This window comes from Lepisosteus oculatus, chromosome 4 (genome assembly GCF_040954835.1).
Source record: "Lepisosteus oculatus isolate fLepOcu1 chromosome 4, fLepOcu1.hap2, whole genome shotgun sequence".
In the NCBI taxonomy this organism is placed as follows: domain Eukaryota; kingdom Metazoa; phylum Chordata; class Actinopteri; order Semionotiformes; family Lepisosteidae; genus Lepisosteus; species Lepisosteus oculatus.
Genome location: NC_090699.1, coordinates 9,773,028 through 9,785,601, shown reverse-complemented (window position 1 = coordinate 9,785,601; position 12,574 = coordinate 9,773,028). Strand labels below are relative to the sequence as shown.

Below are 12,574 nucleotides of genomic sequence, written 5' to 3'. Positions count from 1 at the left end.
CTCCTCTTTCTCCCGTAGACCCCGCAGATTGGAGCTTGGCTTCGCACAATGAACCACTACAGACGCCCCCCCCCCCCCCACGACTGGAATGCAACGATTAAAACGTATCGGAGAGAGAGAGAGCTCCGAGGCCTCTCTGCTCCAGAACTGGAACCCCACCCCCATCATCCCATCATCGGAGAGACGGGTCTCCACCACGCCGGCTTTGATCCCTCGCTTCCGGATCCTCCCCTCGCCTCCCCTGGAAGGATTCTGGGGAATCGTCAGCTCGCGGCTCATGGCTCACGGCTCTTGCTCTGTCCCCCCGGCACAGTGAGCTACGCCAGCGGGCTTCCATTTGTGCCTGTGATCCACCGCCTTCCACCAGCAGCTCCCAGCAGCTCTCCAGTCAGGATTCCAGGCTCTCCAGGACTTTCTGATTCCTGAAACCAGAGCATCAAAATCTACTTGGTGTCCGGATGGGGCTTCTCCTTAAAGCTTGCCAAGGGAATGCTGGGCCAGTGTCGGCGGTACAGCAGGCAGTTCATGAACACAAACAGGGCAAGCGACCGAGGCCAGAGATGTTCGAGACCTTCGGTAATGCACCCCTTCTAACAGGACACCGTCCGCAGTGAGAGGGGGAAGGGAGACGACAGAGACTCTCACTCTAATAAACACGCGCCAGGACAGGAGGCAGCGAGGAGGGGTTTCCAGAACCTGGAGCCCTGAGCTCTGCTCTCTGCGGGCGTCTGCCATCGCTGCCGTTCCGGAGAGGGTGGTCTGAAATCTGTTCACCGCAGACCGGAACCCCTTCCGGTTTTTCTGACCAACGCTCTTCTGAACAAGGCCAGCTAGCTGCTGTGCAGGTTTACTGTGGTAAACCGTGGTAGAATCAGAGTAAAACATGACACAGAAATGTGTGTGAAGATACCATGAAAGCACAAATCAAACTGGGAACAAGATGTATATCTATATACAAAAATGTGAGAGCGAATGTATTTATCCCAACCTGCACCAGAAGATCAGGGAGAGGAGAGAGAAACTGTACCCCAAACTGTACCTCAACCTGCATTAGCAGATCAGGGAGAGGCAAGAGAAACTGTACCCCAGACTGTACCCCAACCTACACCAGCATATCAGAGGGAGGACAGAGAAACTGTACCCCAGACTGTACCCCAACCTACACCAGCAGATCAGAGGGAGGAGAGAGAAACTGTACCCCAATCTGCACCAGCAGATCGGAGGGAGGAGAGAGAAACTGTACCCCAATCTGCACCAGCAGATCGGAGGGAGGAGAGAGAAACTGTACCCCAATCTGCACCAGCAGATCGGAGGGAGGAGAGAGAAACTGTACCCCAGACTGTACCCCAACCTGCACCAGCAGATCAGTGGGAGGAGAGAGAGGCTGTACCCCAGACTGTACCCCAACCTGCACCAGCAGATCAGTGGGAGGAGAGAGAGGCTGTACCCCAGACTCTACCCCAACCTGCACCAGCAGGTCAGTGGGAGGAGAGAGAAACTGTACCCCAACCTGCACCAGCCTTGGAATTCAGCCAGTGTTAACCCACCTTTTGTTATGAACAGCGCCCTGGGATCGTTAACGACCAAACGCCGTGGACCTTGGTTTAACGTCTCATCTGAAGGAGACTGCCTCCGACAGCTCAGCATCCCCAGTAATCATACTGGAGCATTGGTTTGGGACATCGTGACCCACAGAGGACAGCGCCACCGACTGGTTCAGCAACACTATTCGCAGCAGGTCTCCCATTCTGGTACAGATCAGGCCCCATCCTTGACTAACTGAGGAGCTGATCAAGCTACACGGTGGTAATCTTGCACTAAATATCGACCCATACTGTTTGCATGACTTCCTTCTTGAGTCAGGGGTGGCTTACAACAAGCCGGATGGGCTGAGGTGTCCAGATATGTGGAAGAGGATCCTACAAGTAGAACGAGGAGAAACATGTCTGGTCACCCTGGGACGAGATGGCAGTTCTTTGAGTAGGCGTTCAGTAAAATGCTATTTTACAAAATGCTATTCAGCTTTTGCATCCATCACATTCTACAGCACTTAAAGGCCACATAGCATTATAGTCTGTGTCTTGTATAATAATAATAATCTTATCTGTCATAAGAATTCTTTAAAAATATATCTGTAAGTAAATTGCCTTGTTCCTTTAATTGCCAATGACAGACTTTTGCCGAGGTTGCTGAAGAAATGTGGACCACAGTAATAACGATCAGTGCAAATATATGTATTTAAGATTATTCAATGAATATTCTGTGGTTTAATGCTGGTGTTGCAGACTGAATGGCTGGTATAACACTGAGAGTGAGACAGAGCAGTGAGAGTGAGACAGAGCAGTGAGAGTGAGACAGAGCAGTGGGAGTGAGCGTGCAGTGAGAGACAGTGCACTAATAGTGAGACAGAACAGTGAGAGTGAGACAGAGCAGTGAGAGTGAGCGTGCAGTGAGAGACAGTGCACTGAGAGTGAGACAGCGCAGTGAGAGTGAGAGAGTACAATGAGAGTGAGACAGAGCAGTGGGAGTGAGCGTGCAGTGAGAGACAGTGCACTGAGAGTGAGACACAGCGCAGTGAGAGTGAGAGAGTACAGTGAGAGTGAGACAGAGCAGTGGGAGTGAGCGTGCAGTGAGAGACACAGTGCATTGAGAGTGAGACACAGCGCAGTGAGACTGAGACACAGCACAGTGAGAGTGAAAGAGCACAGTGAGATTGAGACACCGTGCAGTGCGAGTGAGACAGAGCAGTGTGAGACAGTCTAGTGAGAGTGAGACAGCACAGTGAGATTGAGACACCGTGCAGTGCGAGTGAGACAGAGCAGTGTGAGACAGTCTAGTGAGAGTGAGACAGCACAGTGAGATTGAAACACCGTGCAGTGGGAGTGAGACAGAGCAGTGAGACACAGCTCAGTGAGAGTGAGACACAGCACAGTGAGAGTGAGACACAGCACAGTAAGAGTGAGACACAGCACAGTGAGAGTGAAAGAGCACAGTGAGAGTGAGACACAGCACAGTGAGAGTGAAAGAGCACAGTGAGACTGAGACACAGCACAGTGAGAGTGAGACACAGCACAGTGAGAGTGAAAGAGCACAGTGAGACTGAGACACCGTGCAGTGCGAGTGAGACACAGAGCAGTGGGAGTGAGACACAGCACTGAGAGTGAGAGAGCACAGTGAGAGTGAGACACAGCACAGTGGGAGTGAGACACAGCGCAGTGAGACAGACAAGGATACTGGAGAAGCAGGACAGGTGAAGGAAGGAAAGAAAAGGTCAGGGGTGCGAGAGAAAGGGAGGGAAGAACAGAGAGCAAACCTGGGACACATGAGACATGAAAGAGGGGAATGGAGAAGAAGAGACAGAGTTTGGGTGGGAAAAGAGCAGAAAGCGAGCAGATTGAGAGGGAGGTGGGGCAGAGAAGCACAGGAGGCGCCGGGGGGATTTGGGTGAGAAAAGACGAAAGAGAGAAAGAGAGAGAGGGGAAGAGGGTCTTGACAAAAGAGTGAAAAATCTTGAGTACAAAGAGGGAGAGCGGAGAATGGATCAGGCTGAACTTCAAAGGGATTTTTTGTGACTGGTTGCCAGGACGACAGACATTAGCATGTGATTAGCTTTTTACATCATGTAAGGAGAAAGTGTGTGTGGGGGGGTAGATTAGGAGAGAGGTGGGGGTGGAGGCTGCTGATTGTTACAGACACACTGACTGACTGGACACTCCAGTACATTAACACTGCACTGAGAGAGAGAGGGGTTCATACAGACACACTGACTGACTGGACACTCCAGTACATTAACACTGCACTGAGAGAGGGGTTCATACAGACACACTGACTGACTGGACACTCCAGTCCATTAACACTGCACTGAGAGAGAGGGGTTCCATACAGACACACTGACTGGACACTCCAGTACATTAACACTGCACTGAGAGAGAGGGGTTCATACAGACACACTGACTGACTGGACACTCCAGTACATTAACACTGCACTGAGAGAGAGGGGTTCATACAGACACACTGACTGACTGGACACTCCAGTACATTAACACTGCACTGAGAGAGAGGGGTTCATACAGACACACTGACTGACTGGACACTCCAGTACATTAACACTGCACTGAGAGAGAGGGGTTCATACAGACACACTGACTGGACACTACAGTACATTAACACTGCACTGAGAGAGAGGGGTTCATACAGACACACTGACTGACTGGACACTCCAGTACACTAACACTGCACTGAGAGAGAGGGGTTCATACAGACACACTGACTGACTGGACACTCCAGTACATTAACACTGCACTGAGAGAGAGGGGTTCATACAGACACACTGACTGACTGGACACTCCAGTACATTAACACTGCACTGAGAGAGAGGGGTTCATACAGACACACTGACTGACTGGACACTCCAGTCCATTAACACTGCACTAAGAGAGAGGGGTTCATACAGACACACTGACTGGACACTCCAGTACATTAACACTGCACTGAGAGAGAGGGGTTCATACAGACACACTGACTGACTGGACACTCCAGTACATTAACACTGCACTGAGAGAGAGGGGTTCATACAGGCACACTGACTGACTGGACACTCCAGTACATTAACACTGCACTGAGAGAGAGGGGTTCATACAGACACACTGACTGACTGGACACTCCAGTACATTAACACTGCACTGAGAGAGAGGGGTTCATACAGACACACTGACTGACTGGACACTCCAGTACATTAACACTGCACTGAGAGAGAGGGGTTCATACAGACACACTGACTGACTGGACACTACAGTACGTTAACACTGCACTGTTCCTGAATCAGAGTTAAAGATGGGAATTCTACATTATGGCTCCTTGCCATCTTGAGTCCCATTGTGCTCAAATACCAGCACTTGGGTCACCTACAGACCACATGCCAATGTTGATATAATAAGTGTGACTAGCTGCTGCTGGCTGGCTCATGAAAAAGAGGAGGAGAGATGCAGGATGGGGAAGGTGGATGCAATTGAGATGTGAGTAAGTTGAGTAAGGTGTGAATAAGGTATGAGAAAGGTATGGGCAATGTGTGAGAAAGATGTGGGTAATATGTGAATAAGGTGTGAGTAAGTTGAGTAACGTGAGTAATGTTCGAGTACGGTGTTAATAAGGTATGAGTAAGGTGTGAGAATGACATGGGTAAGTTGTGAGTAAGATGTGAGTAAGGTGTGAGAATGATGTGGGTAAGACGGGAGTAAGGTGTGAGAATGATGTGGGTAAGATGTGAGTAAGGTGTGAGAATGATGTGGGTAAGATGCGAGTAAGGTGTGAGAATGATGTGGGTAAGATGTGAGTAAGGTGTGAGAATGATGTGGGTAAGATGTGAGTAAGGTGTGAGAATGACGTGGATAAGATGCGAGTAAGGTGTGAGAATGATGTGGGTAAGATGTGAGTAAGGTGTGAGAATGATGTGGGTAAGATGTGAGTAAGGTGTGAGAATGATGTGGGTAAGATGTGAGTAAGGTGTGAGAATGATGTGGGTAAGATGTGAGTAAGGTGTGAGAATGACGTGGGTAAGATGCGAGTAAGGTGTGAGAATGATGTGGGTAAGATGTGAGTAAGGTGTGAGAATGATGTGGGTAAGATGCGAGTAAGGTGTGAGAATGATGTGGGTAAGATGTGAGTAAGGTGTGAGAATGATGTGGGTAAGATGTGAGTAAGGTGTGAGAATGATGTGGGTAAGATGTGAGTAAGGTGTGAGAATGACGTGGGTAAGATGCGAGTAAGGTGTGAGAATGATGTGGGTAAGATGTGAGTAAGGTGTGAGAATGATGTGGGTAAGATGCGAGTAAGGTGTGAGAATGATGTGGGTAAGATGTGAGTAAGGTGTGAGAATGATGTGGGTAAGATGTGAGTAAGGTGTGAGAATGACGTGGGTAAGATGCGAGTAAGGTGTGAGAATGATGTGGGTAAGATGTGAGTAAGGTGTGAGAATGATGTGGGTAAGATGTGAGTAAGGTGTGAGAATGATGTGGGTAAGATGCGAGTAAGGTGTGAGAATGATGTGGGTAAGATGCGAGTAAGGTGTGAGAATGACGTGGGTAAGATGTGAGTAAGGTGTGAGAATGATGTGGGTAAGATGTGAGTAAGGTGTGAGAATGATGTGGGTAAGATGTGAGTAAGGTGTGAGAATGACGTGGGTAAGATGCGAGTAAAGTGTGGGAATGATGTGGGTAAGATGTGGGTCCTGACCTCCACTAGGGGAAGAAGCAGAGGGATGGCACAGCTAGTATTCCACCTGTGGCAGGTGGGTGAGCGGAGGGCTTCAGCACCCGCAGGGCATTGAGCGCTGTATTAAAGACAGGGCAGAGAGGCTTAACCCCACCTCTACCGCTTATTGGAACTGAGGGCTATATCTGTACCCAGAAATCAATCCTGATCGATGTGATCAGTCTCTTGCGTTCTCGTGCAAGACAATTCAGCACAAACAGCACGGGTGCACCCCCCCAACAGTCTCCCACCCACACCCACTCACGCTGCTGTGTACTCATGTACACAATTGTATGTCGGCACACACAAGTCTCTGGGGTGACTTTTCCCTGGCACACTCTGTTTCGCTCTTCTATATTCTGCCCAAAGGAAATGTGAATGCATGGCCAAATCATTCCAATTTTCACATAAACACATGCACATACAGCTGCACATACACAAGAGTACATACTCACACACATGAGTACACAAGCAGCTGCACATGCATGTGCACACACACAAGAGTACATGAGAACACAGCAGCTGCACATACACGTGTACACACAAGTGTACATACAGACTCGCACACACGCCCAAGCACACAAACAGCTGCACATACATACAGTATGTACAGGAGTCTCTGTGTACTCATGTTTGTGCGAGTGTTTGTGTGTGAGTTTATGTGACAGTGCAAAGAAATGCACACACTTGTACACAAACACACACTCACGCACGCACACAAACAGCTGCGTTCCACACTGGAACGAAAATGTCTAGGCAGGAATATGCATGTACACACACACATACACACAAACACCTGCGCAGGCACGTGCATGCACGCACGAAGATGCACGGACTCGCACGGGCCCGCACACGCGCATCTGTGCAAAGCCAACACACAGCCGCACCATTGTCGTGGGCTCCCTGGGCACCCGTACCAGGGAGCCAGCAGTACAGTCTGATCAGTGCCTGCAAGACAGCCCAGCCAGCTCCCTCTCTCCTCCTGTCCTCTCAAGTCCCACTGCTGCTCTTTTCCCCTCTCTCCCTCCCCTCCATCTTCCAGCTCCACCCTCCCTCCTCTCTCTGCTCCGGCTCTCCGGATCCACACCCCTTCAGAACTGCTCCCTCCCTCCCTCTCGTTTTCATCTCCTCTGCACCCCCCCCCAATCCCTTTCTTCCTCTCCGTTTTCCACTCCTCTGCGCCCCTCTCCCTCTCTCGCTCAGATTACTGTGTGACTGTTTGTCTCCCTCTCACTCTCTGTGCATATTAATCAGCCGGTTTGTGTCACAGCTGAGAGAACAATTGAACTGACTGGATGGGTGATGCCTGCATTACTGTACTGATGTGTGGGGCAGTACAGCACACACATACACACACTCTCACTCACTGCTGGACGCTAGTGCCTCTGTATTCCACTTTACTGATGGAAAGCCAGACGGTTATTTGGTTACAGAGCGTCTATTATTGCCTGGTTTTGACTTAGGGTGTCGATTTCATGTTGGTGTAATGAAGTCAGCACTCCGCCTGCCTTAGATACAGCTACCAGTCACTACTGCTTCTGATAACACTGCTTGTTCTCCTGTAACTAGCAGTCCAATTGCAGTTACTACAAACTTCCACTGTCCTGATATTGCTGTTCCTACTAATGTCCTTATGCTACCCCTGTTTTGGCTACTACAACTATTAATAAGAAGAATTCCTTATGTTTATACAGTGCTTTTCTGGATACTCCACTCAAAGCGCTTTACAGGCCATGGGGAATCCCACTACCACCACCAGTGTGCAGCCCCACCTGGATGATGCTCCAGTACTCTCACCACACACCAGCTCTCAGTGGGGAGGACAGCAGAGTGATGAAGCCAGTTCAGAGAGGGGGGTTATTAGGAGGCCATGATTGGTAAAGACCAGGGGGAAATTTGGTCAGGACACCGGGGTAACACCCCTACTCTTTTCACAAAGCACCCTGGGATTTTTAATGGTCACAGAAAGTCAGGAACTTGGTTTCTAATCTCATCTGAAGGACGGCACCTTTTTTTTACAGTATAGCGTTCCTGTCCCTATACTGGGGCATTAGGACCCACACGGACCGCAGGGTGAGATACCCCTACTGGCCCCACTAACACCTCTTCCAGCAGCAACCTGAGCTTTCCCAGGAGTCTCCCATCCAGGTACTGACCAGACTCACACCTGCTGACCTCCAGTGGGGCTGCCAGCTGTGAGTTGCACAGTGATATGGCTTCGGGCCGAAGTAACTACTTATTAATCGACTATTAATAAGACTATTAATCTGCTATTGCTGTGCTACCATTGCTTCTACAGTTTCTGTTACGATTAGTCCTAACACTACTATTCTTGAATTTGCGAAGTATGTTACAATTGATTTAATGCTACTGCAAGTACTAACACTGCTGTTACTAGTGCTGTTACTGCTGATACATATGTTACTGCCCCTGCCACTATGAAGTGCCATGAATACTTTCAAGGAATATCTTTTTCTGCTACTGCTGGAGCTACTGCTCATACAGCTGTACTACAGATGTTACTACTTATTACAGTTTTAGTGCTGCTAAGCTGTTGGTAAAACTGAAGCCACTATTATCTCTGATGCATCTACTGTAAGTGCAACAGTAGCTGCTGCGAACTCAGATGCTGGTTTAGATAATGCCAGCGTCTCTGATGTTGCTGCCATATGCTTCTTGTTACATTTCAGCAGAAACTGCTGTTACTTCCACTGCCAGTACATCCTGATTTACTGGAAGAGCTGCCTGTATCTCTCACTAGCTGGTGACTGCTCTTACCTTTCCATACTGTTATTACTTCTACAATTATTATTCTAATTAGCACTGTTGTGCTGCCTGTTGCGCATGGGCCTCCATCCAGTGCTGTATTAATTCTAATTATCGTGATGACGATCATTAAGTTAATTTCTGCCCACACGCTGGCCCTGCTCTGCACTAATATTACCATCACTCCCGCCCACACCATCATAACAGTCAGCAACTGTACTGCTGTCATCAGAGCCCCGCAACAATACAAACACTGACACGAGCACTGCAGCGAAAAGACAGACTCGTGTAGAGAGACTGCCACTGATCTAGACAGACAGTCTGACTGATGTAGATAGAAGGATATATAGAGACTGATATAGAGAGACTGCCACTGATCTAGACAGTCTGACTGATGTAGATAGAAGGATATATAGAGACTGATCAATAGAGACTGATATAGACAGACTGACACTGATCTAGACTGACTGATGTAGATAGAAGGATATATAGAGACTGATCAATAGAGACTGATATAGACAGACTGACACTGATCTAGACAGTCTGACTGATGTAGTTAGAAGGATATATAGAGACTGATCAATAGAGACTGATATAGACAGACTGACTGATCTAGACTGACTGATGTAGATAGAAGGATATATAGAGACTGATATAGAGAGACTGACACTGATCTAGACATTCTGACTGATGTAGATAGAGGGATATATAGAGACAGATGAGTAGAGACTGATATAGAGAGACTGACACTGATCTAGACATTCTGACTGATGTAGATAGAAGGATATATAGAGAATGATCAATGGAGACTGATATAGACAGACTGATCTAGACAGTCTGACTGATGTAGATAGAAGGATATATAGAGACTGATCAATAGAGACTGACACTGATCTAGACATTCTGACTGATGTAGATAGAAGGATATACTGTATAGAGACTGATATAGAGAGACTGACTGATCTAGACAGACAGTCTGACTGATGTAGATAGAAGGATAGAAACTGATCAATAGAGACTGATATAGACAGACTGACACTGATCTAGACAGTCTGACTGATGTAGATAGAAGGATATATAGAGACTGATCAATAGAGACTGATATAGACAGACTGACACCGATCTAGACAGACAGTCTGACTGATGTAGATAGAAGGATATACAGACTGATATAGACAGACTGACACTGATCTAGACAGTCTGACTGATGTAGATAGGATATATAGAGACTGATCAATAGAGACTGATATAGACAGACTGACACCGATCTAGACAGACAGTCTGACTGATGTAGATAGAAGGATATATAGAGACTGATCAATAGAGGCTGATATAGACAATCTGACTGATTTAGATAGAGGGATATATAAAGACTGATATAGAGAGACTGAAACTGATCTAGACATTCTGACTGATGTAGATAGAAGGATATATAGAGACTGATCAATAGAGACTGATATAGACAGACTGACACTGATCTAGACTGACTGATGTAGATAGAAGGATATATAGAGACTGATCAATAGAGACTGATATAGACAGACTGACACTGATCTAGACAGTCTGACTGATGTAGTTAGAAGGATATATAGAGACTGATCAATAGAGACTGATATAGACAGACTGACTGATCTAGACTGACTGATGTAGATAGAAGGATATATAGAGACTGATATAGAGAGACTGACACTGATCTAGACATTCTGACTGATGTAGATAGAGGGATATATAGAGACAGATGAGTAGAGACTGATATAGAGAGACTGACACTGATCTAGACATTCTGACTGATGTAGATAGAAGGATATATAGAGAATGATCAATGGAGACTGATATAGACAGACTGATCTAGACAGTCTGACTGATGTAGATAGAAGGATATATAGAGACTGATCAATAGAGACTGACACTGATCTAGACATTCTGACTGATGTAGATAGAAGGATATACTGTATAGAGACTGATATAGAGAGACTGACTGATCTAGACAGACAGTCTGACTGATGTAGATAGAAGGATAGAAACTGATCAATAGAGACTGATATAGACAGACTGACACTGATCTAGACAGTCTGACTGATGTAGATAGAAGGATATATAGAGACTGATCAATAGAGACTGATATAGACAGACTGACACCGATCTAGACAGACAGTCTGACTGATGTAGATAGAAGGATATACAGACTGATATAGACAGACTGACACTGATCTAGACAGTCTGACTGATGTAGATAGGATATATAGAGACTGATCAATAGAGACTGATATAGACAGACTGACACCGATCTAGACAGACAGTCTGACTGATGTAGATAGAAGGATATATAGAGACTGATCAATAGAGGCTGATATAGACAATCTGACTGATTTAGATAGAGGGATATATAAAGACTGATATAGAGAGACTGAAACTGATCTAGACATTCTGACTGATGTAGATAGAAGGATATATTGAGACAGATCAGTAGAGACTGATATAGACAGACTGACACTGATCTAGACAGTCTGACTGATGTAGATGGAAGGATATATAGAGACTGATCAATAGAGACTGATATAGACAGACTGACACCGATCTAGACAGACAGTCTGACTGATGTAGATAGAAGGATATATAGAGACTGATCAATAGAGACTGATATAGACAGACTGACACTGATCTAGACAGTCTGACTGAGTAGATAGAAGGATATATAGAGACTGATATAGAGAGACTGACACTGATCTAGACAGTCTGACTGATGTACTGTAGATAGAAGGATATATAGGGACTGATTTAGAGAGACTGACACTGATCTAGACAGTCTGACTGATGTAGATAGAAGGATATATAGAGACAGAGACTGACACTGATCTAGACAGACATTCTGACTGATGTAGATAGGATATATAGAGATAGATCAGTAGAGACTAATATAAAGAGACTGGCACTTATCTAGACAGTGACTAACTGATGTAGTCCCTGCACAGTGTGGAGAATGCTTATAGCTGTTGGGAGGACTGGGAGGGACAGAATGACAGGGACAGAGGTTGGGAGAGGCAGTGGAGAGAGCACTGATAGTAGAGAGACTGAGACATCTTAGACTGATTGATCTAGATGGATATATAGAGACAGAAACTTATATAACACTTTTCTAGACACTCCACTCAAAGCACTTTACAGGTAATTGGGGATCCCCTCCACCACCACCAGTGTGCAGCCAGTCCACTCACACACTCCAGCTCCCAGTGGGGAGGTGAGCAGAGTGATGAAGCCAGTTCAGAGAGGGGGATAATTAGGAGGCCATGTTTGGTAAAGACCAGGGGGAAATTTGGCCAGGACGCTGGGGTTACACCCCTACTCTTTTCAAGAAACACCCTGGGATTTTTAATGACCACAGAGAGTCAGGACCTGTTTTTACATCTCACCTGAAGGACGGCGCCTTTTTACAATATAGTGTCCCCGTCACTATACTGGGACCCCCACAGACCACAGGGTGAGGGGCCCCTACTGGCCCCACTAACACCTCTTCCAGCGGGAACCTCAGCTTTCCCAGGAGTCTCCCATCCAGGTACTG

General features: G+C 46.8%; 1 protein-coding gene across 2 annotated transcripts in view; it reads left to right on the top strand.

Annotated features, from left to right (window-relative positions):
- arhgef40 (Rho guanine nucleotide exchange factor (GEF) 40) overlaps positions 1-2,247 on the top strand; it is a 45,789-nt gene extending 43,542 nt beyond the window's left edge. For both annotated transcript variants that reach the window (XM_069188591.1, XM_069188590.1), the window contains exon 26: positions 19-2,247. The gene's annotated coding sequence lies outside the window, so the exon portion shown is untranslated. The remainder of the gene's footprint in view (positions 1-18) is intronic.
- The last annotated feature ends 10,327 nt before the right edge of the window (positions 2,248-12,574 follow it).